The sequence below is a fragment of the Phyllobates terribilis genome, unplaced genomic scaffold (genome assembly GCF_046119375.1).
Source record: "Phyllobates terribilis strain yellow unplaced genomic scaffold, ASM4611937v1 Scaffold_183__1_contigs__length_3771566, whole genome shotgun sequence".
Taxonomy (NCBI): Eukaryota; Metazoa; Chordata; class Amphibia; order Anura; family Dendrobatidae; genus Phyllobates; species Phyllobates terribilis.
The window spans coordinates 3,369,723-3,394,359 of record NW_027362943.1 but is presented as its reverse complement, the minus strand read 5'-3'; the positions used below and the strand labels follow the sequence as shown (position 1 = coordinate 3,394,359).

At 46.1% G+C, this 24,637-nt stretch overlaps 1 protein-coding gene and 1 pseudogene across 1 annotated transcript in view; both read right to left on the bottom strand.

Moving 5' to 3' along the window:
* Positions 1-24,637, bottom strand: part of LOC141212753 (uncharacterized) — a 229,092-nt gene that overhangs the window by 99,096 nt on the left and 105,359 nt on the right. The gene's annotated exons all lie outside the window — the stretch shown is intronic.
* LOC141212724 (uncharacterized) overlaps positions 1-24,637 on the bottom strand; it is an 83,402-nt pseudogene that overhangs the window by 53,777 nt on the left and 4,988 nt on the right.

Here is a 24,637-nt window from a genome sequence, read left to right as displayed (position 1 = left end):
CCATCTACAGTGACCTGTGTAAAAGGATGATTTACTGACAGAGCTTGTAAGTCACTAACTCTACGGGCTGATGTTAGCGCTATCAGTATCGCTGTCTTCAGAGTGAGAGTTCTTTCTGTCACACTTCCTTAAGTCTCAAAAAGGAGACTTAGTCAGGGCTTCCAGGAACAGGTTTAGATCCCAGGGAGGCATTCTCGGGGTAGCAATAGGTCTGGATCTATCGCACACCTTTTTAAACCAGATAACCCATCTATCTGCTGCCAAATTATAGTTATATAAAGCTCCAAGCGCTGATACTTGCGCCTAAAGGGTACTGGTAGCCAACCCCATATCTAAGACCCTTTGAAGAAATTCCAGAATAGCTTTAATAGGAATTTTAACCTTAGCTGACTGCGCCGAAATAGATAGGAATTTTGCCGATGTCCTACCATAGATCTTAGTCGTCACAGGCTTCTTGCTTTTGAGCAGAGTAGTGACTAGACCTGGGGAAAACCCTTCCTGGATTACTAACAACCTTTCAAACTCCAGGCCATCAAAAGCCCGACCTCTGAGCATGGAAGACTGGGCCTTGCTTGAGGAGATCTGGAGCATCTGGAAGGACCCATGGATCTGACTGGGACATCCTCTTTATCTAGGTGAACCAGGGTCTCTTGGGCCAGAATGGGGCGATTAGTATGACCCTTGCCTGTTCCTCTCGGATCTTCCTCAAAATCGTTGGCATTAACATTAGCGGGGGGAAAGCATAGGCTAGGCCAAAGCTCCAGGGTATTTGTAATGCATCTACTTTCTTTTGGATTTAAGGAGCAGAAGATCCTTATTTTTCTGTTTCATTTGTTTGCGAAAAGATCTATTTCTGGTTGACCCCAGCGATCCACAATTTGCTGGAATACTGTTGGATTCAGCTCCCATTCGCCCTGCTTCAGTATATTCTGACTCAGAAAATCTGATCTTTAGTTTTCTTTGCCTCTTATATGCAGAGCCGAGTGTTATATTCTGCTACCAGAGCTAAGGAAAGAGAGGAGATCTGTCCCTACGATAGAACTCAGCTTTATCCCTACGATGTAACAGGGGACCTGATCCTGCGATCAGACCTGCTAAAGTCCTAAGCTAGTCTGTACGGAGACCTATAGATGTGGGGAAGGAATCCCTACAAGTACTAAGGACTGGGAGGAAAATGGGACACCTCCTAACAGAAATAGTAGCAGACAGACAAACAAACAAAATATATAGAACACTGAGGTCCGTAGACCAAGCAAACTAACAGAGTTAGATACAGAGCAGAGGCTAGCTAGAAAGTAGTTATACAATGAAGTCCAGCAAAGCCAGAAGGGCGGAGCAGGATTAAATAGGCCAACAAGGTCATGTGACCAGCAAAGGAAAAAACCTAAGAGCAAGGTTCTAACAGTACCCCCCCTTCTAAGAGGATCCTCCGGATCCCCTAGGACCAGGCTTATCAGGAAATCTCCTGTGAAACGCTCTGATAAGTCTGGACGCGGAAACATCATCTGACCTCACCCAAGAGTTATCCTCAGGTCCGAAACCTTTCCAGGCCACAAGATACTGCAAACTACCTCTATACCGTCTAGAGTTAAGGATGCGAGAAATTTCATATTCCCCGTCCTCCACCACCGGAGGAACAGAGGCAGAGGCGTCACCATCCGACACAACAGCTTTTTTTAACAGAGAGACATGAAATACCGGATTAATTCTCCAGGAGGTAGGAACCTCCAACCTAACAGCAGATTGGTTGACAACCTGAAGCACCTTAAAGGGCCCTACAAACTTGGGACCCAATTTCTTAGAAGGAATCCTCAACCGCAGATTCCTAGAGGACAACCAAACCATGTCACCAACAGCGAACAAAACCTCCTGTCGTTTCCTATCAAAGTAGTCTTTAGATTTTCTGTTGGCCTCCTGAAGATTACCACGCACATCCGTCCAAACTCTCTCCAAATCACCGGCAAAATTCTCCTCCTCAGGCACGGCAGATCCCAACTTGGAGAACGACCCAAACGACGGATGTCTCCCAGAACAACAAAAAAAAGGCGAACAACCAGCAGAAGAAGATGTATGATTGTTCAGAGCAAATTCAGCAAGTGGCAGAAACTCAGACCACCCCTCTTGATTGTCTGCCACAAAACAACGCAAGAACTGCTCAACATCCTGGTTTTTCCTTTCTGTCTGGCCATTAGATTCAGGATGATATCCGGACGAGAACGACAAATGAACTCCCAACCTGTCACAAAAGGCACGCCAAAAACGAGCCACGAACTGAGGACCCCTATCAGAAACAATGTCAGTAGGAATGCCATGAAGTCTGACAATTTCCTTGACAAAGGCCTTAGCGAGAGTTTTAGCGCAGGGCAGTTTGACGAAGGGAACCAAGTGACACATCTTGCTAAAACTGTCCACGACCACCCAGATGACAGTAAAACCCTCAGAGGGGGGAAGGTCAGTTATAAAGTCCATAGCCAAATGTGTCCAAGGAGCACTGGGAACCTCCAAAGGACAAAGCAACCCCGCAGCAGGAGTATGTGAGGACTTAGATCTAGCACATATAGTACATTGACGCACCCACTTAATGACTTCCTTCTGCCATCCAGGCCACCAAAAACTGCGACCCACCAGTCTCTTGGTCTCAGAGATTCCGGGATGACCTGCCAACCGAGATTCGTGACACTCAACAAACAAATCTCTCCTAAAGGTCCCAGGCACAAACAACCTCCCATGAGGAGTGTTAGATGGGGCATTCTCCTGTGCTTTAAGAATCTCATCTTCCAAAACGGAGTCCAAAGCAGCTATCACAACACCTTCTTGTAAAATGTTCTCCTCTTTCTCAGCACCGACTATGGGAGAAAAACTGCGAGACAAGGCATCCGCCTTAACATTCTTAGTACCAGGGATGTAAGTAACGGAGAAATTAAACCGCGAGAAAAACAGTGCCCACCTAGCCTGACGGGCATTCAGGCGCTTGGCAGCATCAAGATATATCAGATTTTTATGATCCGTAAGAACCTGAACGGGAAATTCCGCACCTTCCAAGAAGTGGCGCCAGTGTTCAAATGCGAGTTTAATAGCCAATAATTCCCGATTACCAATATCATAATTCAGTTCAGTCTCCGAAAATTTTTTTGAAAAAAAGGCACAGGGATGTAATCCATCCCCGTTATCCTGAGACAATACTGCGCCAACCCCCACAGAGGAAGCATCAACCTCAACCAAAAACGGCTTAGTCACATCAGGCTGCATAAGGATGGGAGCAGAGGTGAACCTCTCCTTGAGATACACAAAAGCTTCAATGGCCTCAGAAGTCCACTGAACCGCATCAGCACCTTTCCTGGTGAGATCGGTCAGAGGTTTGACAATACTAGAAAATTTTTTTATGAATTTTCTGTAATAATTGGCGAAACCTAAAAACCTCTGTATCGATTTCAAACCAATAGGCCTAGGCCATTCCTGTACAGCTTGAACTTTAACCGGGTCCATCTCAAAACCTTCGCTGGAGATAATGTAACCCAAAAAACTAATTCTCTGTACAGCGAACTCACATTTCTCCAGCTTAGCAAAAAGCGAATTGTCCATTAACAACTGTAATACCTCACGTACGCTCCGCCAATGAGACTCCAGATCCGGCGAATAAATCAAAATGTCATCCAAATACACAACCACATTTTTGCCGATCAAAGGTCTAAGGATGTCATTAATAAGATTCTGAAAAAATGCAGGAGCATTAGTAAGACCAAAAGGCATAACCAGATTCTCAAAATGACCCACAGGAGTGTTAAAAGCAGTCTTCCATTCGTCACCCTCCTTCATGCGCAACAGATTGTATGCCCCCTTAAGGTCAATTTTAGAGAACCACTTGGCCCCCATTAACTGGTTAAACAGATCAGGAATCAATGGCAGTGGGTAAGGATTGCGTACAGTAATTTTGTTAATCTCACGAAAATCCAGACAAGGACGTAAACCGCCGTCCTTTTTTTTTACAAAAAAAAATCCAACCGCCACAGGAGACTTAGAGGGCCTAATGTGACCGGCGGCCAAACTTGTCTGTATGTATTCCTCCAAAGCCTTCCTCTCAGGAATAGTAAGGTTAAATAAACGACTTTTAGGAAGAGTCGCTCCAGGGACAAATTCAATAGAACAATCATAGTCTCTATGGGGAGGCAAAACCTGCGATTCCTTCTCAGAAAAAACTCTCCAAAAATCCTGAATAGGAACAGGCAATTCTCCCCTATCCAAAGCTGCAATACGCCCGTTACAACACTTGTCATAACATTTATGGCTCCAGGATTTAATTTCACTGGTAGACCAATCCAGTACAGGATTGTGAAATTTTAACCAGGGCAATCCCAATATTACTGGAGAAGGCAAGTTATTCAAAACTACCAAATCCAATTTCTCATGGTGAACACCATTAATAGTGAGAGGAAATTCACAGACCTTGAGAGTAATATTCTTCAAAGGGGAACCATCCACAGAAACCACAGCAATGGGGGATGATAAAGGTTCGGGTTTTAAATTGAGTCTTTCCAAGAATCCCCCATCAATTACATTCAGAGTAGACCCACAATCAACAAACACCCGAAATTCCATTAATTTTTCCTGAGCAATCGTGGAAGCAGCTAAAAATACACCCTTGGAATTTAAACAGGCAATACGGGCATGACTGACCATTTTTTTTTCTTTCTTCATACGAAGCTCACAGCCTTTAATCAAATGACCAGATTTTCCGCAATAGAAACACAAGCCTTCAGAAAATCTACGGTCTTTTTCTTGAGAGCGAGGTGCCACCGATCCAATCTCCATCGGTTCACCACTGTTAGTACACACATTCTCATAACCAGAAACTGACATAGCAGAGGATTTGCTCTCATTAACCCTTGCACACAGTCTCCTATCCACCCGTATAGCTAATTGCATAGCCTGTTGCAAATCTTCAGGTGTAGGATAAGCAATTAGCAGGTCTTTAACCCTTTCATTGAGCCCAGCAAGAAATAGACTTTTCAGAGCAGAATCGTTCCACCCTGTTTGAGTAGACCAACGACGGAAATGAGTACAATATTTTTCCACATTACCTGATCCCTGTCTCAAACGTCTTAACTCAGTCTCAGCTGATGAGACACGGTCAGGATCATCATATAATAGCCCCAAAGCAGAAAAAAAACTATTCACTGATCTGAAGCATGTATCACTAGGTTGCAAAGAAAAGGCCCACTCCTGAGGCTCTTTGCGCAAAAGTGACATTATGAACCCTATGCGCTGGGATTCATCCCCAGAGGACTTGGGTCTCAAACGAAAATACAATAAGCAAGCATTTTTAAATGAAAAAAATTCTCGGTGTTCACCAAAAAATAAATCCGGCAAACATACCTTAGGCTCCAAGAAATGTGCTCCAGGACAGTTACTCACGTGCTGACGGAGCTCGGCCACCTCCAGAGAGAGTCCCTGCAGGCGTTTAGCCAAATCCAGAACCGACACCATGATGGAACAGAAAAATCTTTCCTTAGAGAATTTGCAGGCTGGACTTACTGTTATATTCTGCTACCAGAGCTAAGGAAAGAGAGGAGATCTGTCCCTACGATAGAACTCAGCTTTATCCCTACGATGTAACAAGGGACCTGATCCTGCGATCAGACCTGCTAAAGTCCTAAGCTAGTCTGTACGGAGACCTATAGATGTGGGGAAGGAATCCCTACAAGTACTAAGGACTGGGAGGAAAATGGGACACCTCCTAACAGAAATAGTAGCAGACAGACAAACAAACAAAATATATAGAACACTGAGGTCCGTAGACCAAGCAAACTAACAGAGTTAGATACAGAGCACAGGCTAGCTAGAAAGTAGTTATACAATGAAGTCCAGCAAAGCCAGAAGGGCGGAGCAGGATTAAATAGGCCAACAAGGTCATGTGACCAGCAAAGGAAAAAACCTAAGAGCAAGGTTCTAACACCGAGAGCATAAATTGATGTTCTGCAAACTGTAGAATCTGCTCTTTCACTAACAGGAGAGGTCGGGATCTCGTGCCCCCGATGATTGACATAGGCGACTGTTGTCCTGTTGTCTGACATGATTCGGATGTGTTGTCCCTGTAGTTGGGAACTGAACTTCATCACTGCACTCTTTACCGCCGACAACTCCTTCATGTTTTGAGGAGAAGCCTTTCTCGCTGTTCGACCAGACTCCTTGTATTACACGATCTCCCAGATATGCTCCCAGCCATCTGAGCTTGAGTCCGCTGTAATTATGTCCCTGACCTGATACGACCAAAGAACTCTCTGTGACAGGTTCTCCCGATCCAGCCACCATGCGATTGAGATGATGGCTGTATTGGAAAGTGTCATCTTCCTGTCCAAGTGTCCCCTGAGTCTAGAGACATAATTCTGTTTTTCTTGTCTTCCGGTAGCAGACAAGTCTATCCCTCTGAGTCCAAGATAAGCCCTAAAAAAGACGGAACCTTCCGAGGCTCCAGGCTTGACTTCTCTAGATTCAGTATCCATTCAAGATTGATCAGGCTGGCTCTGACTCTTGTCAATGCGAGTTTTCAATGCTCTCTTGATCTGCATACTACCAGGAAGTTGTCAAGGTAAGGGACAACTAGAGTATCTTGTTCTCTCAAATGCGCCATTACTTCCAAAATGATCTTCATAAAGATTCTTGGAGCCATGGAGAGGCCGAAGGGCAGAGCTGTGAACTGAAATTGCCTCACACGATTGATGATATACACAGCTACTCTCAGATACTGCTGGTATCCTGTATGGATTGGGACGTGGTAATAGGCGTCCTTTAAGTCGAGGACACTCATATAACAACCCGGGAAAAACACCTTAATGGCTGATATTATACAGTACAGACCAAAAGTTTGGACACACCTTCTCATTTAAAGATTTTTGTGTATTTTCATGACTATGAAAATTGTACATTAACACTGAAAACTATGAATTAACACATGTGGAATTATATACTTAACAAAAAAGTGTGAAACAACTGAAAATATGTCTTATATTCTAGGTTCTTCAAAGTAGCCACCTTTTGATTTGATGACTGTTTTGCACACTCTTGGCATTCTCTTGATGAGCTTCAAGAGGTAGTCACCGGAAATGGTCTTCCAACAATCTTGAATTAACACATGTGTTAATTCATAGTTTTGATGCCTTCAGTGTGAATGTACAATTTTCATAGTCATGAAAATACAGAAAAATCTTTAAATGAGAAGGTGTGTCCAAACTTTTGGTCTGTACTGTAGATTCCATCTTGAAGGGTCTGTAGATTAGAAAGTTGTTTAGGCCCTTCTAGTTGATTTAGGCCCTTCAAGCCGTCCGGCTTCTTTATCAGAAACAGGGGCGAATAGAATCCTTTGCCCTGCTCGCTTATTAGTCTCTCTCAGAACCTTCTTTTCCACTAGGTTTACTATCTCTTGCTCCAGGGCTGTTAGCTCTCTCGGCCTCCTGGGAGACGAAATCCTGAAGGTCTGCAGGAGAAAGGATCTGAATTCCAGTCTCAGTCCTGTCTTTATAATCCCTAATATCCAGGCACTGGATGTAATTTTTTCCCAGGTAGGCAGGAAGTGGGACAGTCTTCCTCCTACCTGGGGAGGCCCATCACTTAGGGGTTTTTCTGTTCTCAGAGGAAGGGTCTCCGAACATGAAGCCTCCACTCCTTGTCCTTCTATCTGCCCTGGTCTCTGGAAAATTTACCTATTCTATACTTCCTTTTACGAAAGGAAGTCTTGTACTGAGGCATCAACACACTGGAAAACCCGTGTTTCTTATCTGCGGCTTTATCCAGTATGTGATCCAGAGCTTTGCCAAAAAGAAACTCCCCTTCACACGGGATTGAACACAGTTTCATCTTAGACTGTACATCACCTGACCAGCTCTTGAGCCACAGAGCTCTGCGAGCTGCGTTGGATAAATTCGCTGATCTGGCGGCCAGCCTTACTGAATCTGCCGACGCGTCCGCGAGGAAGGCAGCCGCCCCCTGCATTAGCGGAAGACTGGCCAGGATTTTTTCCCTTGGAATGTCCCCTTTAATCTTGTCTTCTAGCTGCTGCAACCAGACCATCATTGACCTGGCTGTGCAAGTGGCTGCGACTGCCCGTTTCAATGCTCCCGCTGGTCACTCCCAGGTTTGTTTTAATAAGGTTTCCGCTTTTTTATCAAGAGGATCCTTGAAAGCTCCTAAATCCTCAAACGGCAGGGCGGATTTTGTTTTAGAGAATTTTGATACTGTCACGTCAATTTTTAGGGTTTTATCTCACCTGGTTGATTCTTCTTCCTCAAACGGGTATCTTCTCTTTGAAGGTGATGGTAACTGCCCTCTCCTAGCAGGTCTTTTCCATTCCCTGTCGATGAACGATCCTCTCATTGACGGGGAATGTGCGCCTCTTCTTCTGATCCAGACCCCCAAACATGATGTCCTGAACAGTCTTAGAGGTCTTGGTATCGGCTATGCCCATAGTTGTTCTGATGGCTTTAATCAGCTTATCTGTGTTTTGCGCTGGAAAACATGGCCTACCTCCTGTATCGCTATCTGAGGAAGATGATGATGAGGATAACGAGTAGGTAGGAAAGGAAATAGACTTCCCCTTGCCCTGGAATACTACAGATTCCTCTGAGTCTGATGTATGACGTTTCAGCTTCCTACTCTTTTTACGTGTAGCCAATGTCTTTAGGGAGTCCCTAACCTCCGTCTGGATTAAAGATTTTAAATCCATAGCAAAATTAGGTGTTTACTCTGATATGGTTTCTTGGATACAACTCGAGCAAAGCTTTTTAGTATAAGTGCTGGGAAAATTAACACCGCACACAGCTCACACCCCTTGTTATTCCTCTTGGCACTACACTTTTGGGGTTTTTCCTAGTACAAAAAATATGGTGAACTTTCACGTAGATCACTCACTACTCTGCCGTTCAGGGTACCGGAGATTGAGGCTGGATCAATTCATATAATTGCTCCTGGCTGGAGGTTGTGGACTCGCGACCTGCCCTGCTCCTCTGGCTGGTCTTGCTGCCGCTTGTCCGACTGCCACTGCTGCGGCCTTGATGATGGAGCTGCTGTTGCTGCTGAGGCTGCTTTGGTGGCTTCTGCTGCTGCTGCTCTGGAGATCGCACCCTACTAAAGCTGGAAGCATATTGCCGGAAGCTGCCAGATACAGCCTTGTTCTCCTCTGGTTCAGTCCTCTGTGCTCAGCTCCCGGCTTGTGTATTTGTTTCTGTTGGGACCCCGACCCGTTTACTGACTACTCTTGTGTCTTCTGATTTTGTATTTTCTCTGCTCTCCTGGTTCTGACCCGGCTACCTGACTATTCTTCTTCCCATCTCACACCATAGAACAGCAGGTAACACCGTGGCCCAAGCCTAGGGGTCTCTGTATAACGCCAGATCCATGTAGAAGGGTTAAAGAATAATGAGCAAAGCAATCCCTGGGATCTGGAAAACAGGGTAGATAGCGCCAAACCTGTTTGTGGTGGCCATCTTTTGAGCTGCCAAGTGACCACGATACATTGTGTCTGCAAACTAATCCACCAAGATCAGCATTCAAACAGCTAAATGCCACTCCTTCCCTTCTTAACCTGCCTTGTGCCCAGACAATAGTGTACAACCGTATATAGGGTACTGTCAGATTAAAGAGAAGTTGGAAAATAATTTGTATAGTCCATTCATTTCCTATTATCCTTTGTGAAGAATTCCAAAATTATTCCCGCATAAAGTGACACACATCAGATTTGAAAAAATGGGGCCTGATTAGGAACACAAAAGTGGCTGTGGGAAGGGGTTAAATCAGAGTATGTTGAGCACCAACTACTGTAGTCAAAAACTGACTATAGACAAGAACAAATCTACTGAAATGATCAAACTCAACAGTCTTCATCAAAAAATGACTAATGGAGTTTGGCCAGAAAGACTGGACCTGGTCTTGTAGGGACCATATGAGCACATTCAGCAGCACAGAAGGGAGAGAAGGTAGATTCATCCAATAAGATATCAGGGATCTAGGAAGCCAACAGCATCATTACCCTCCGCTTTCTCTTACAGGCCCATCATAATATTTTTCTTTAAGTGATTTTCTAACTTGTCAGCACATTCTACGTACGCTGTCATTTGGCTTTGTAGTTTACAGATCTGGGCAAGTAACGGTCAGCGTCTCCTAATCCCAGGGGGTAGGTGGATTCTCCAGGTTGTAAATTCTATAGAAAAGGTCTTTCACAATTACACAAAGTAATTTGAACATTTTCGCACGGAGGAGAATGTGGTCTAGCGGCAAAATGGTGATCACACGATTGTGATACGGCCGGACTACACCACCGATAAAGCAGCCACAGACGGTGACTGAGAAGAATCTGTGACTTCTCTGCCTTTAGTGGTTACTACTCACCTGGGTAGTCATATGTAGGAATCTCCTCTTTACACCACTCATCAACCCTCACATATGTCTCTGTAGTATTAATATGGGTCAGATCTTCACCCTGAAACAAATATTGTAAAAGTCACAGACAGATGGAGAGGTCACATCTATGATCAGCTCTAATCCTGCCATCTCCACTGTTCTCATTACACAAGTATAAAACATATAATACTGGTGGATAAAACAAGACTGAGCACCAGGGCTGTGGAGTCGGTAAGCCAAAACTCCGACTCCTCAATTTCCATGACACCGACTCCAAGACTCCCTCATACATGGTCCATTATTAAAGTGATAAATTTACTGTAGCACAGATTCATCTCATCTAAAAGTCCAGACCCTTAGATCAGGAATACGACAGACATTTATAGGACATTTCATAACTTTCCCAAATTCTTATGAAAAAATATTCCCCACAAACTGCATTGAACTTCTGTACCCAATTTATTATATATTTTAGGAGTCGGTCCATTTGATACCACTCCGAATCCACCAAAATGGGCTCCGACTCGGACACCACAGCCCTGCTGAGCACAAGACCTTCACAGCCGTCTACACATCATAGAGAAGATCTCATGATATCTTCTCTCCATCTACCTGATGATCCTGAGGAACATTGGGATCTTCTTGTTTACAGTCCTGTGGAAGAAGAGGACGGTGACATCTCTCTGGCGTTGTCCTCTTACTGGATAGAACTGGAGAAAACACATACAGGGACTGAATTCATTCTTTACATACAGATAATTATAGGCCGTGTGTATTTAGTCCTGTTTATTACCTGGTGATGTGAGAGGCTGAGGAACCTCCATCATGACATCTTTGTACAGATCTTTGTGTCCCTCTAAATACTCCCACTCCTCCATGGAGAAATAGATAGCGACATCCTGACACCTTATACGAACCTGACACATACAATGATAATGTCATCCCTCCGATCCCTTCATAGCTTTACTGTATAATGTCCCAGCATTCCCAGCAGTGTCACCTCTCCAGTCAGCAGCTCAATCATCTTGTAGATGAGTTCTAGGATCTTCTGGTCATTGATGTCCTCATGTAGCAAGGGTTGAGGTGGAGGCCCCGTGATTGGGCTCAGGGGTCTTCCCCATCCCTCAGACATAGGGTCCTGACAGCGCTCACTAGAGGTCTTCTTCACTACTGTGTAATCCTGGTTATGGAGAGAGACATTAATAAATCTCACTACAGACATTTCCAGAGTCCTCACCTCTCCAGTTTTGTCCATCTGTTATTCCCATAGATAATAATGATGTAATGTGACGCCATCAGAATCTCTCACCTCTCCAGTAAGACGAAAGAGGATCTCTAGGGTAAGGTGTAATATTTTCTCTGCCATCTTGACCTTGTCCATATCCAGTTTTGATGGGTAAATCAGGAAAACTCTCTTATATAGAAGATTGTCACTGAGCGGATCCAATATTGTAGAGACCTGAATGAGAAGAAGATAAGTAGATGTAACATCATAAAAATCCTGTGTAATAATACAATTACTGGAGATAATTAGAGACAAATATGAGGAGATTTATAATTTTATACTATTTAGTTTTTTTCTTTATATCTGCTAATAAAACCTATATATTTTAGGCCACAGACAACAAGCAGTTTCTTCCTCGGAGTCTGCAGCTGAATACGTTTCTCATAGACTCATCTTCAATAACGCTAGTTGTCGTCTCATTTACGGACACTGGAATCGGCATTAGCAATACTGCAGGAGATATTCATTACACGTGACATGAGAAATAACTACTTCATGATGAGGACGACATTTTCATCTTCTTCTACAGCTCCAGAAACATATTTGGCCAGAGTCCATCACTGACTACATCACCACCCGTCTATATGAATGTTTCCCGTCTTCCCCGGACTGTAATATTCTATCTCGTTAGATCTTATGTCTGATTCACACACAGAAGTTTAATGCTTTTATAAAACCTTTTTTGTTTACACAAATATTGCGGGCAGAAATTATTAGATACCAAAGTTTCCAGGTAAAGTGATTTATGGGGTTTATTTCTGGCCTTAGGCGTTCCTATATTACAAGAAAAACACCAGAAAAAAAGCAGAAATTAAAATGTTTCAAAAGAAAATTGGCACCAACAATTCTTATAAAAAGAAAAACACATGCAAACAGCATAAGACACATTTTGTTATTTTCTAACACGTTAAACATTTGTTTTAATATAATTAATTCCTTTGAGCACCAGAACATAGATGTACACCGCAGGGATGGCACAGGTGCGGCTGCAACATAAACCCTGGCAGTTTACCCAATTGCTGCTGTCAAAAGCAAACATGGCATCTCAGAAGGTGTGACAGAGTTTGGCTAAATGCCCCTCCTCCCCCAAGTACTCAATAGTATGGGGCTGCCTAGTTACTATGATACTTAAATACCTAATAATGGTGTCGGGCCTGCAATGTACGAAAGTCTATTAGGCCGGGCCAGAGGCAGCGTCAAATGAGTTACATTTTAAAGCCCCCATACACATTAGACTAAAGTTGCATGGAAGTAATGAATTCGGGGTTGGCTAACTATATAATGACAGATGATGTCAGGGCAGAGAAGGATCTGGCATCCTGAATTTTAGAGGCTAATTGTTTGCTTTTCCTGTAGATACTCCCCTGCTAGAGGAGTCTGGAGGTGACCCTCATACAGACCACAAGAAAGCTGGAATATTTGTGTGTATGGGGGAGTCTGGAAAGATAGCCATCTGCCAAATGACCGTTCAGCCAACACTTATCTCGTGTATGGGGCTGTTAAGTACACTACTCAAAAATATAAAGGGAACACTTAAACAACACAATGTAACTCTAAGTCAATCACACTTCTGTGAAATCAACCTGTCCAGTTATGAAGCCACACTGATTGTGAAGCAATTTCTCCTGCTGTTGTGTAAATGGTACAGACAACTGGTAGAAATGAGAGTCAATTAGCAAGACACCCCCTATAAAGGAGTGGTTCTGCAGAACATTTCTCTGTTCTCATCCTTTTTGGCTGTTTTGGTCACTTTTGCATTTTATCATTGCTCTCACCCCTAGACGTACATTAGCATGAGGCGGTGTCTACAACCCACAGAAGTAGCTCATGTAGTGCAGCTCATCCAGGATGGCACATCAATGAGAGCTGTGGCAAGAAGGGTAACTGTGTGTCAGCACAGTGTCCAAAGCATGGAGCATATACTGTACCAGGAGACAGGTTGTAACGGGTCTGGGAGGCGGAACCTCTGGGCTACTATACAAGGGAGCGGTCCTTGTAAGGGAGCGGGTGGCGACCAGGCAGGCAGTCACAGCAGGTGACCGGGACAGTCTCTGGGTGTACGGGCAGGAGGTCACGGCAAGTGATCAGGGCAGTCTCTGGAAGAACGGGCTGGAGGTCACGGCAAGTGACCGGGGCAGTCTCTGGAAGAACGGGCTGGAGGTCACGGCAAGTGACCGGGCAGTCTCTGGGTAAAGGGTAGGTACGACCTGTGATGGCTGAACCTCCAGGTAGGCTAGCAAGGCAGATGGAGGATGTGTGCTCCCAGGTGAGCAAGCGGGAGTCTCTGGAATAGCAGGTGGTCACAGCACGTGATGGCGGAGCCTCCAGGTAGGCAAGCAGGCAGGTAGCGGAGAAGCGCTCCCAGGTGAGCGGGCAAGAGTCTGGAATAGCTGGTGGTCACAGCACGTGACAGCGGAGCCTCCGGGCAGGCAAGCAGGCAGGTAGCGGAGAAGCGCTCCCAGGTGAGCGGGCAAGCTGGTCCATAGACAGACTGACCGGAGTTGTAAGGCAGACCGTCGGACCTCAGGCAAGCAGGCAGGTAGCTGATGTGCGCTCCCAGGTGAGCGGGCAAGTTGGTCCTTAGACAGACTGACCGGAGTTGTAAGGCAGACCGTCGGACCTCAGGCAGGCAGGCAGGTAACAGGAAATCAGGCAGGATTAGGACAGCAAGCTGGCAGGAATCTGGCAGGTAACTGGCAACGGGACCTGAGGGCTGAAGCAGAGTAGAACGGTGCAACAACATTGCTCGGGCACCTCCATTTTGGAGGAGGTGCCTTATATATGGTAAAGTCCTCCGGCCATTGGCCGGGGACTCCTTAGGACGGCGCGCGCGGCCCCTTTAAGAGGGAGGGAGGGCGCGCGCGCGCGCCCTAAGCACAGTGGCCGGGAAGGAGCGCGCGCTGCCAGCAGAGCGGGAGAGGGACGCCGGGCACGGAGCAGAGCGGTGAGGGGAACAGCGTCCCTGCCTAGCAGAGGGCAGGGACGCCGGCACTACACAGGTCAGTACACCAGGAGATGTGGAGGGGGCCTTAGGAGGGCAACAACCCAGCATCAGGACCGCTACCTCCTCCTTTGTGCAAGGAGGAACAGGAGGAGCATGCCAGAGCCCTGCAAAATGACGTCCAACAGGCCACTAACATTTATTTGTCAGCTCAAACTGTCAGAAACAGATTCCATGAGGGTGGTATGAAGGCTCGAAGTCCACAGGTGGGTGTTGCGCTTACAGTACAACATGGTGAAGGGTCATTGGCATTTGTCAGAGAACACCAAGATTGGCAGATTCCACATTGGCGCCCTGTGTTCTTCACGGATGAGAGCAGGTTCACACTGCACACATGTGACAGACGTGACAGAGTCTGGAGATGCTGTGGAGAACGTTCTCCCACACGACCGGTTTGGCAGTGGGTCAATAATGGTGTGGGGAGGCATTTCGTTGGAGGGCCGCACAGCCCTCCGTGTGCTAGCCAGAGGTACCCTGACTGCCATTAGGTACTGGGATGAGATCCTCAGATCCATTGTGAAACCGTATCCAGGTGCAATGGGCCCTGTGTTCCTTCTGATGCAAGACAATGCCAGGCCTCATGTGGCTGGAGTGTGTCAGCAGTTCCTGCATGATGAAGGTATTGATGCTTTGGAACGGCCTGTCCATTCCCCAGACCTCAATCCAATCGAGCACATCTGGGACATCATGTCTTGTTCCATCCACCAATGCCACATTGCATCACAGACTTTAATTTGGTGGATACCACAAAAAAGGTCTGTCGCGGCCTATAACCGCCAGACAAGAAGAGATTCTGACAATATAAAAATAACAATTTTATTCAATATAAATTAAAACAATACATAAAAATAGGCAAGGGAAAAACCTCCAAAAATCAGGGGAATGGAAACACACTGATGGTCCACTGCATACACATAATGTAACTGATGGTACTAGTGGGATGAACCTCAGTATAGTAAACGGTAGCACCCAAACCAAATGACAGGTATACAAATCCGAGAAATACTGTACTCAAGTATAGCGTCAGTGCGACAATAAGAGCATATTCTCGGTATGTATACAATCAATATAATCCAAAACATCAGACAGAATAAAAAGTAAGCGCGTCATGACACGCCCCAGAAGAAGCGACTGAGCGAAACGGCGTCCGTCGGGTGTGGGGAGGACTCCTCTGGTCTCCTGCATTCTAGGATCCACCTCTGCATCAGGTATTAGCGTTCCCTTTCCATTTACTAAGTACACACCATATTAGGGCTTTTATGTATAGCCTTTACAGCTTACTTTTTATTCTGTCTGATGTTTTGGATTATATTGATTGTATACATACCGAGAATATGCTCTTATTGTCGCACCGACGCTATACTTGAGTACAGTATTTCTCGGATTTGTATACCTGTCATTTGGTTTGGGTGCTACCGTTTACTATACTGAGGTTCATCCCACTAGTACCATCAGTTACATTATGTGTATGCAGTGGACCATCAGTGTGTTTCCATTCCCCTGATTTTTGGAGGTTTTTCCCTTGCCTATTTTTATGTATTGTTTTAATTTATATTGAATAAAATTGTTATTTTTATATTGTCAGAATCTCTTCTTGTCTGGCGGTTATAGGCCGCGACAGACCTTTTTTGTGGTATTAGAGTTTGGAAGCTGTCTGACCTCATGATATTTGGACCAAGTTTGAATTTTTAGTTTGGTGGAGTCATATTTCCCCACTCTGAAGGCCGTATGCTGCCATTGTACTTGGCAGGCCCAGTCCAGATGGTATGGAGATAAATGAAGAAGACCAAAGTCCAAAAATAAACTTTACTTTACTTAACAAGAACTTGATGACAAGTATATATATCAGATAGCAGGCACAACACTTTATGAATGTTTCTCCTTCATTATGCAGAGTCAAGAACTTTATGGTTACATGTGGCGGTACATAACTTTTGTTAAAAGCTACAACAGTCCAGCAAGCCATTATGGGAAGGTCCATCATCCCTGTGAGGACCATACAGGTTGAGATGTGTCGTTACAGCCCCTCAGGGCAACTCAGAGCTCCCAGTTGATTTGTGAGGACCTCACTGGCTGAGGTGCATCGGTACGACTCCTCACTAGTACTTTCAAAGTCCATTCGATGAGGGCCACACACTCATTGCTGTGGCACTGCATCTTCAGCTCTTTTTAGGAGAACAGATGTCCCAGTTATGCGACACTGTAGCTTCCTCTCTAGTATAGACAACTGTTTGTTTAAATCTTGTTTGTCTAAGATAAGGAATCCTTCCTTAACTTAATTCCCTTTACTCACAGTGGTATGTAAAGGTTGAAACACCCATGGTCAAAATTACAAAATGATAAATGGGCCGATGCAAAAGTTTGGACACCCTGATTGGTTAGTACCTAGTAGCACCACCTTTTACAAGTATCACAGCTTGTAAATGCTTTTTGTAGCCAGACAAGAGTTTTTAAATTCTTGTTTGAGGGATTTTCATCCATGCTTCCTTGGAAAATTCTTCCAGTTCTGTGAGATTCCTGGGTCGTTTTGCATGCACTGCTATTTTGACGTCTAGCCACAGATTTTCAATGCTGTTCAGATCAGAGGACTATGAGGGCCATTGTAAAACCTTCATCTTGTGCCTTTGAGGTTGTCTATTGTGGATTTTGAAGTGTGTTTAGGATCCATTATCCATTTGAAGAAGCCATCCTTTTTTCAACTTCAGATTTTTTACAGATGGTGTTATATTTGCATCAAGAATTTGTTGAAACTTCATTGAATCCATTCTTCCCTCTACTCGTGAAATGATTCCGTGCCATTGGCTGCAACACAACCCTAAAGCATGATTGATCCACTCCCATGCTTAATGGTTGGCAAGATGTTATTTTCTTGAAATTCTGTACCCTTTTTTTCTCCATACATACCTTTGATCATTGTGGCCAAAGAGTTTTATTTTAACCTCATCAATCCATAGAACGTGTTTCCAAAATGCATCAGGCTTGTTTAGATGTTCTTTTGCATATTTCTGACACTAAATTTTATGGTGAGGACGCAGGAGAGGTTTTCTTCTGATGACTCTTTCATGAGGCTATATTTGTGCAGGTGTCCCTGAAAATGTGCAACAACTAAAGAGTCTGCTAAATCTTTCTGAAGGTCTTTTGCAGTCAAGGGGGTTTCTGATTTGCCTCTCTAGCAATCCTACAAGCAGCTCTCCCTGAAATTTAGCTTTGTCTCCCTTGCTGTTAACTTAACGTGCCAGAGCTGGTGTGTCACTGTCCATAAGGAGAAACGTTACCCCATAGACCTCAGTCCAGAGCCTCTCACCTAGCCAAATCAGTTCTCATACTTTGCACTGATGAGGGCCAACAGCCCGAAACACCGTGTCTGCAAATTGAGATTTTGATTTGGCTTTTATCCTAAGTCATGTTGAACGACTCGTTAAAGGGTTGATTGTGACTTGTAGGATTGCTGCTTCCAATAGGTGGCGCTATAGAGTACAACTCCTCTTTTTCTCTGAAGAGGCAATTTGCATATTGCTGTTAACTGCAATTTCTTAATTACATTTCGAACTGAGGAAAGAGTGTAAAGGGAATTGTACTAAAATATGCATGCATATATGTGTATTTGCACGCTATCATGTACAGTACAGACCAAAAGTTTGGACACACCTTCTCATTTAAAGATTTTTCTGTATTTTCATGACTATGAAAATTGTACATTCACACTGAAGGCATCAAAACTATGAATTAACACATGTGGAATTATATACTTAACAAAAAAGTGTGAAACAACTGAAAATATGTCTTATGTTCTAGGTTCTTCAAAGTAGCTACCTTTTGCTTTGGTGACTGCTTTGCACACTCTTGGCATTCTCTTGATGAGCTTCAAGAGGTAGTCATCGGAAATGGTTTTCACTTCACAGGTGTGCCCTGTCAGGTTTAATAAGTGGGATTTCTTGCCTTATAAATGGGGTTGGGACCATCAGTTGTGTTGTGCAGAAGTCTGGTGGATACACAGCTGATAGTCCTACTGAATAGACTGCTGAATTTGTATTATGGCAAGAAAAAAGCAGCTAAGTAAAGAAAAACGAGTGGCCATCATTACTTTAAGAAATGAAGGTCAGTCAGTCCGAAAAATTGGGCAAACTTTGAAAGTGTCCCCAAGTGCAGTTGCAAAAACCATCAAGCGCTACAAAGAAACTGGCTCACATGAGGACCGCCCCAGGAAAGGAAGACCAAGAGTCACCTCTGCTTCTGAGGATACGTTTATCTGAGTCACCAGCCTCAGAAATCGCAGGTTAACAGCAGCTCAGATTAGAGACCAGGTCAATGCCACACAGAGTTCTAGCAGCAGACACATCTCTTCAACAACTGTTAAGAGGAGACTTTGTGCAGCAGGCCTTCATGGTAAAATAGTTGCTAGGAAACCACTGCTAAGGACAGGCAACAAGCAGAAGAGACTTGTTTGGGCTACAGAACACAAGGAATAGACATTAGACCAGTGGAAATCTGTGCTTTGGTCTGATGAGTCCAAATTTGAGATCTTTGTTTCCAACCACCGTGTCTTTGTGCGACGCAGAAAAGGTGAACGGATGGACTCTACATGCCTGGTTTCCACCGTGAAGCATGGAGGAGGAGGTGTAATGGTGTGGGGGTGCTTTGCTGGTGACACTATTGGGGATTTATTCAAAATTGCAGGCATACTGAACCAGCATGGCTACCACAGCATCTTGCAGCAGCATGCTATTCCATCCGGTTTGCGTTTTCATTTATTTTTCAACAGGACAATGACCCCAAACACACCTCCAGGCTGTGTAAGGGCTATTTGACCAAGAAGGAGAGTGATGGGGTGCTATTCTAGATGACCTGGCCTCCACAGTCACCAGACCTGAACCCAGTCGAGATGGTTTGGGGTGAGCTGGACCGCAGAGTGAAGGCAAAAGGGCCAACAAGTGCTAAGCATCTCTGGGAACTCCTTCAAGATTGTTGGAAGACCATTTCCGGTGACTACCTTTGAAGCTCATCAAGAGAATGCCAAGAGTGTGCAAAGCAGTCATCAAAGGAAAAAGGGGGCTACTTTGAAGAACCTAGAATATAAGACATATTTTCAGTTGTTTCACACTTTTTTGTTAAGCATATAATTCCACATGTGTTAATTCATAGTTTTGATGCCTTCAGTGTGAATGTACAATTTTCATAGTCAAGAAAATACAGAAAAATCTTTAAATGAGAAGGTGTGTCCAAACTTTTGGTCTGTACTGTATGCGAATGCATACATATACACAGGTGCATCTCACTGAATTAGAATATCGTCAAAAAGTTTATTTATTTCAGTTCTTCAATACAAAAAGTGAAACTCATATTATATAGAGTCATTACAAGCAAAGTGATCTATTTCAAGTGTTTATTTCTGTTAATGTTGATGATTATGGCTTACAGACAATGAAAACACAAACGTCATTATCTCAGAAAATTAGAATAAAAAACACCTGCAAAGGCTTCCTAAGCATTTAAAAAAGGTACCTTAGTCTGTTTCAGTAGACTCCACAATCATGGGGAAGACTGCTGACTTGACAGATGTCCAGAAGGCAGTCATTGACACACCCCACAAGGAGGGTAAGCCACAAAAGGCCATTGCTAAAGAAGCTGGCTGTTCACAGAGTGCTGTATCCAAGCATATTAATGGAAAGTTGAGTGGAAGGAAAAAGTGTGGTAGAAAAAGTGCACAAGCAACCGGGATAACCGCAGCCTTGAAAGGATTGTTAAGAAAAGGCCATTCAATGTGTGAGGGAGATTCACAAGGAGTGGACTGCTGCAGGAGTCATTGTTTCAAGAGTCACCACACACACACACGTATCCAGGATATGGGCTACAAGTGTCGCATTCCTTGTGTCAAGCCACTCATGACCAATAGACAACACCAGAAGCGTCTTACCTGGGCCAAGGAGAAAAAGACCTGAACTTTTGCTCAGTGGTCCAAGGTGTTGTTTTCAGATGAAAGTAATTTTGCATTTCATTTGGAAATCAAGGTCACAGAGTCTGGAGGAAGAGTGGAGAGGCCACAATCCAAGCTGCTTGAGGTCTAGTGTGAAGTCTCCACAATCAGTGATGGTTTGGGGAGACATGTCATCTGCTGGTGTAGGTCCACTGTGTTTTATCAAAACCAAAGTCAGCGCAGCCGTCTACCTAGAAATTTTAGAGCAGTTCATGCTTTCCTCTGCCGAAAAGCTTTTTGGAGATGGAAATTTCATTCTCCAGCAGGACTTGGCACCTGTCCACACTGCCAAAAGTACCAATACCTGGTTCACAAACAACAGTATCACTCTGCTTAATTGGTCAGCAAACTCAAATGACCTTAACCCTATAGAGAATCTATGGGGTATTGTCAAGAGGAAGATGAGAGACACCAGACCCAACAATGCAGACAAGCTGAAGGCTGCTATCAAAGCAACCTGAGCTTCCATAACACTTCAGCAGTGCCACAGGCTGATCGCCTCCATGCCACGCCACATTGATGCAGTAATTGTTGCGAAAGGACCAAGTATTGAGGGCATTTACTGAACATACATTTCAGTAGGCCAACATTTCGGATTTTAAAAACATTTTTCAAGCTGTTGTTATAAAGTATTCTAATTTACTGAGATAATGACTTGTGTGTTTTCATTGGCTGTAAGCCATAATCATCAACATTAACAGAAATAAACACTTGAAATAGATCTCTCTGTCTGTAATGACTCTATATAATATATGAGTTTCACTTTTTGTATTGAAGAACTGAAATAAATGAACTTTTTGATGATATTCTAATTTAGTGAGAAGTACCTGTATATACATGTGCATATAATGCCTTATGTGCCTATATCCCCATGTGTCCCCACACTTATATATGTCCACATGCACATGAATATAATTGTGCCTCTACACATATATAGTTGGCCCCCTTATAATCCGCCCACTGTTCAGATATGCCCAGGACAAGAAAAGTCAGGGCATGTCAGAAGAAGATGGACAGCTGTCCATCTACTGCCTGTGGCTATGTGCTGACATGGTTAATTACCATGTTAGTAGAGAGTCACACTGCTAGGATAAAAGGATCAAAGAAATCCTTGTCCTGGCAATAGCCGGTGCCTGCAGGGGTCCAGACGCCAGGACTGATATAATCATATCAGTGTGGGCGCCCAGCACTTCAAAGCGCACTGCCGCTGGGTGCGCACAGGTGCATACAGGGATACCTGTGTATGCAATGTCATCATAACGTCATGCTGGCACTCACATCCTGCATGCACGGCAGGAGGAGGGCGGAGGTCATGGCAAAATGGCAGTGCTTGCACGCTCTACTCTTCTACTTCCCTGCCTGCCTCCACCTGACCTGCCTCTGTTCACCTCCTCTCTAGCTCCACTTGTCATCCTCTGCCCGCAGTCCCTTCATCTCCTCTGCTCTCCATCCTCAGCCCTGCTCCCGTCCTGCACTGTACTCCGCAGCAGCCCCTTCATCCATGGCCTCCTCCTCCTCTCTGTGTCATCCTCTGCTTGCAGTCCCTTCATCTCCTCTGCTCTCCAGCCTCAGCCCTGCTCCCGTCCTGCACTGTACTCCGCAGCAGCCCCTTCATCCATGGCCTCCTCCTCCTCTCTGTGTCATCCTTTGTCCGCAGTCCCTTCATCTCCTCTGCTCTCCAGCCTCAGCCCTGCTCCCGTCCTGCACTGTACTCCACAGCAGCCCCTTCATCCATGGCCTCCTCCTCCTCTCTGTGTCATCCTTTGCCCGCAGTCCCTTCATCTCCTCTGCTCTCCAGCCTCAGCCCTGCTCCCGTCCTGCACTGTACTCCGCAGCAGCCCCTTCATCCATGGCCTCCTCCTCCTCTCTGTATCATCCTTTGCCTGCAGTCCCTTCATCTCCTCTGCTCTCCAGCCTCAGCCCTGCTCCCGCCCTGCACTGTACTTTGCAGCAGCCCCTTCATCCATGGCCCCCTCTTCCTCTCTGTGTCATCCTCTGCCTGCAGTCCCTTCATCTCCTCTGCTCTCCAGCCTCAGCCCTGCTCGCGTCCTGCACTGTACTCCGCAGCAGCCCCTTGATCCATGGCCCCCTCCTCTTCTCTGTGTCATCCTCTGCTTGCAGTCCCTTCATCTCCTCTGCTCTCCAGCCTCAGCCCTGCTCCCGTCCTGCACTGTACTCCGCAGCAGCCCCTTCATCCATGGCCTCCTCCTCCTCTCTGTGTCATCCTTTGCCCGCAGTCCCTTCATCTCCTCTGCTCTCCAGCCTCAGCCCTGCTCCCGTCCTGCACTGTACTCCGCAGCAGCCCCTTCATCCATGGCCTCCTCCTCCTCTCTGTGTCATCCTTTGCCCGCAGTCCCTTCATCTCCTCTGCTCTCCAGCTTCAGCCCTGCTCCCACCCTGCACTGTACTTTGCAGCAGCCCCTTCATCCATGGCCCCCTCTTCCTCTCTGTGTCATCCTCTGCCTGCAGTCCCTTCATCTCCTCTGCTCTCCAGCCTCAGCCCTGCTCCCGTCCTGCACTGTACTCCGCAACAGCCCCTTCATCCATGGCCCCCTCCTCTTCTCTGTGTCATCCTCTGCTTGCAGTCCCTTCATCTCCTCTGCTCTCCAGCCTCAGCCCTGCTCCCGTCCTGCACTGTACTCCGCAGCAGCCCCTTCATCCATGGCCTCCTCCTCCTCTCTGTGTCATCCTCTGCCTGCAGTCTCTTCATCTCCTCTGCTCTCCAGCCTCAGCCCTGCTCCCGTCCTGCACTGTACTCCGCAGCAGCCCCTTCATCCATGGCCCCCTCCTCCTCTCTGTGTCATCCTCTGCTTGCAGTCCCTTCATCTCCTCTGCTCTCCAGCCTCAGCCCTGCTCCCATCCTGCACTGTACTCCGCAGCAGCCCCTTCATCCATGTCCCCCTCCTCCTCTCTGTGTCATCCTTTGCCCGCAGTCCCTTCATCTCCTCTGCTCTCCAGCCTCAGCCCTGCTCCCGTCCTGCACTGTACTCCGCAGCAGCCCCTTCATCCATGGCCTCTTCCTCCTCTCTGTGTCATCCTTTGCCCGCAGTCCCTTCATCTCCTCTGCTCTCCAGCCTCAGCCCTGCTCCAGTCCCGCACTGTACTCCGCAGCAGCCCCTTCATCCATGGCCTCCTCCTCCTCTCTGTGTCATCCTCTGCCCGCAGTCCCTTCATCTCCTCTGCTCTCCAGCCTCAGCCCTGCTCCCATCCTGCATTGTACTCCGCAGCAGCCCCTTCATCCATGGCCCCCTCCTCCTCTCTGTGTCATCCTTTGCCCGCAGTCCCTTCATCTCCTCTGCTCTCCAGCCTCAGCCCTGCTCCCGTCCTGCACTGTACTCCGCAGCAGCCCCTTCATCCATGGCCTCTTTCTCCTCTCTGTGTCATCCTTTGCCCGCAGTCCCTTCATCTCCTCTGCTCTCCAGCCTCAGCCCTGCTCCAGTCCCGCACTGTACTCCGCAGCAGCCCCTTCATCCATGGCCTCCTCCTCCTCTCTGTGTCATCCTCTGCCCGCAGTCCCTTCATCTCCTCTGCTCTCCAGCCTCAGCCCTGCTCCCATCCTGCATTGTACTCCGCAGCAGCCCCTTCATCCATGGCCCCCTCCTCCTCTCTGTGTCATCCTTTGCCCGCAGTCCCTTCATCTCCTCTGCTCTCCAGCCTCAGCCCTGCTCCCGTCCTGCACTGTACTCCGCAGCAGCCCCTTCATCCATGGCCTCTTCCTCCTCTCTGTGTCATCCTTTGCCCGCAGTCCCTTCATCTCCTCTGCTCTCCAGCCTCAGCCCTGCTCCAGTCCCGCACTGTACTCCGCAGCAGCCCCTTCATCCATGGCCTCCTCCTCCTCTCTGTGTCATCCTCTGCCCGCAGTCCCTTCATCTCCTCTGCTCTCCAGCCTCAGCCCTGCTCCCGTCCTGCACTGTACTCCGCAGCAGACCCTTCATCCATGGCCCCCTCCTCCTCTCTGTGTCATCCTCTGCCCGCAGTCCCTTCATCT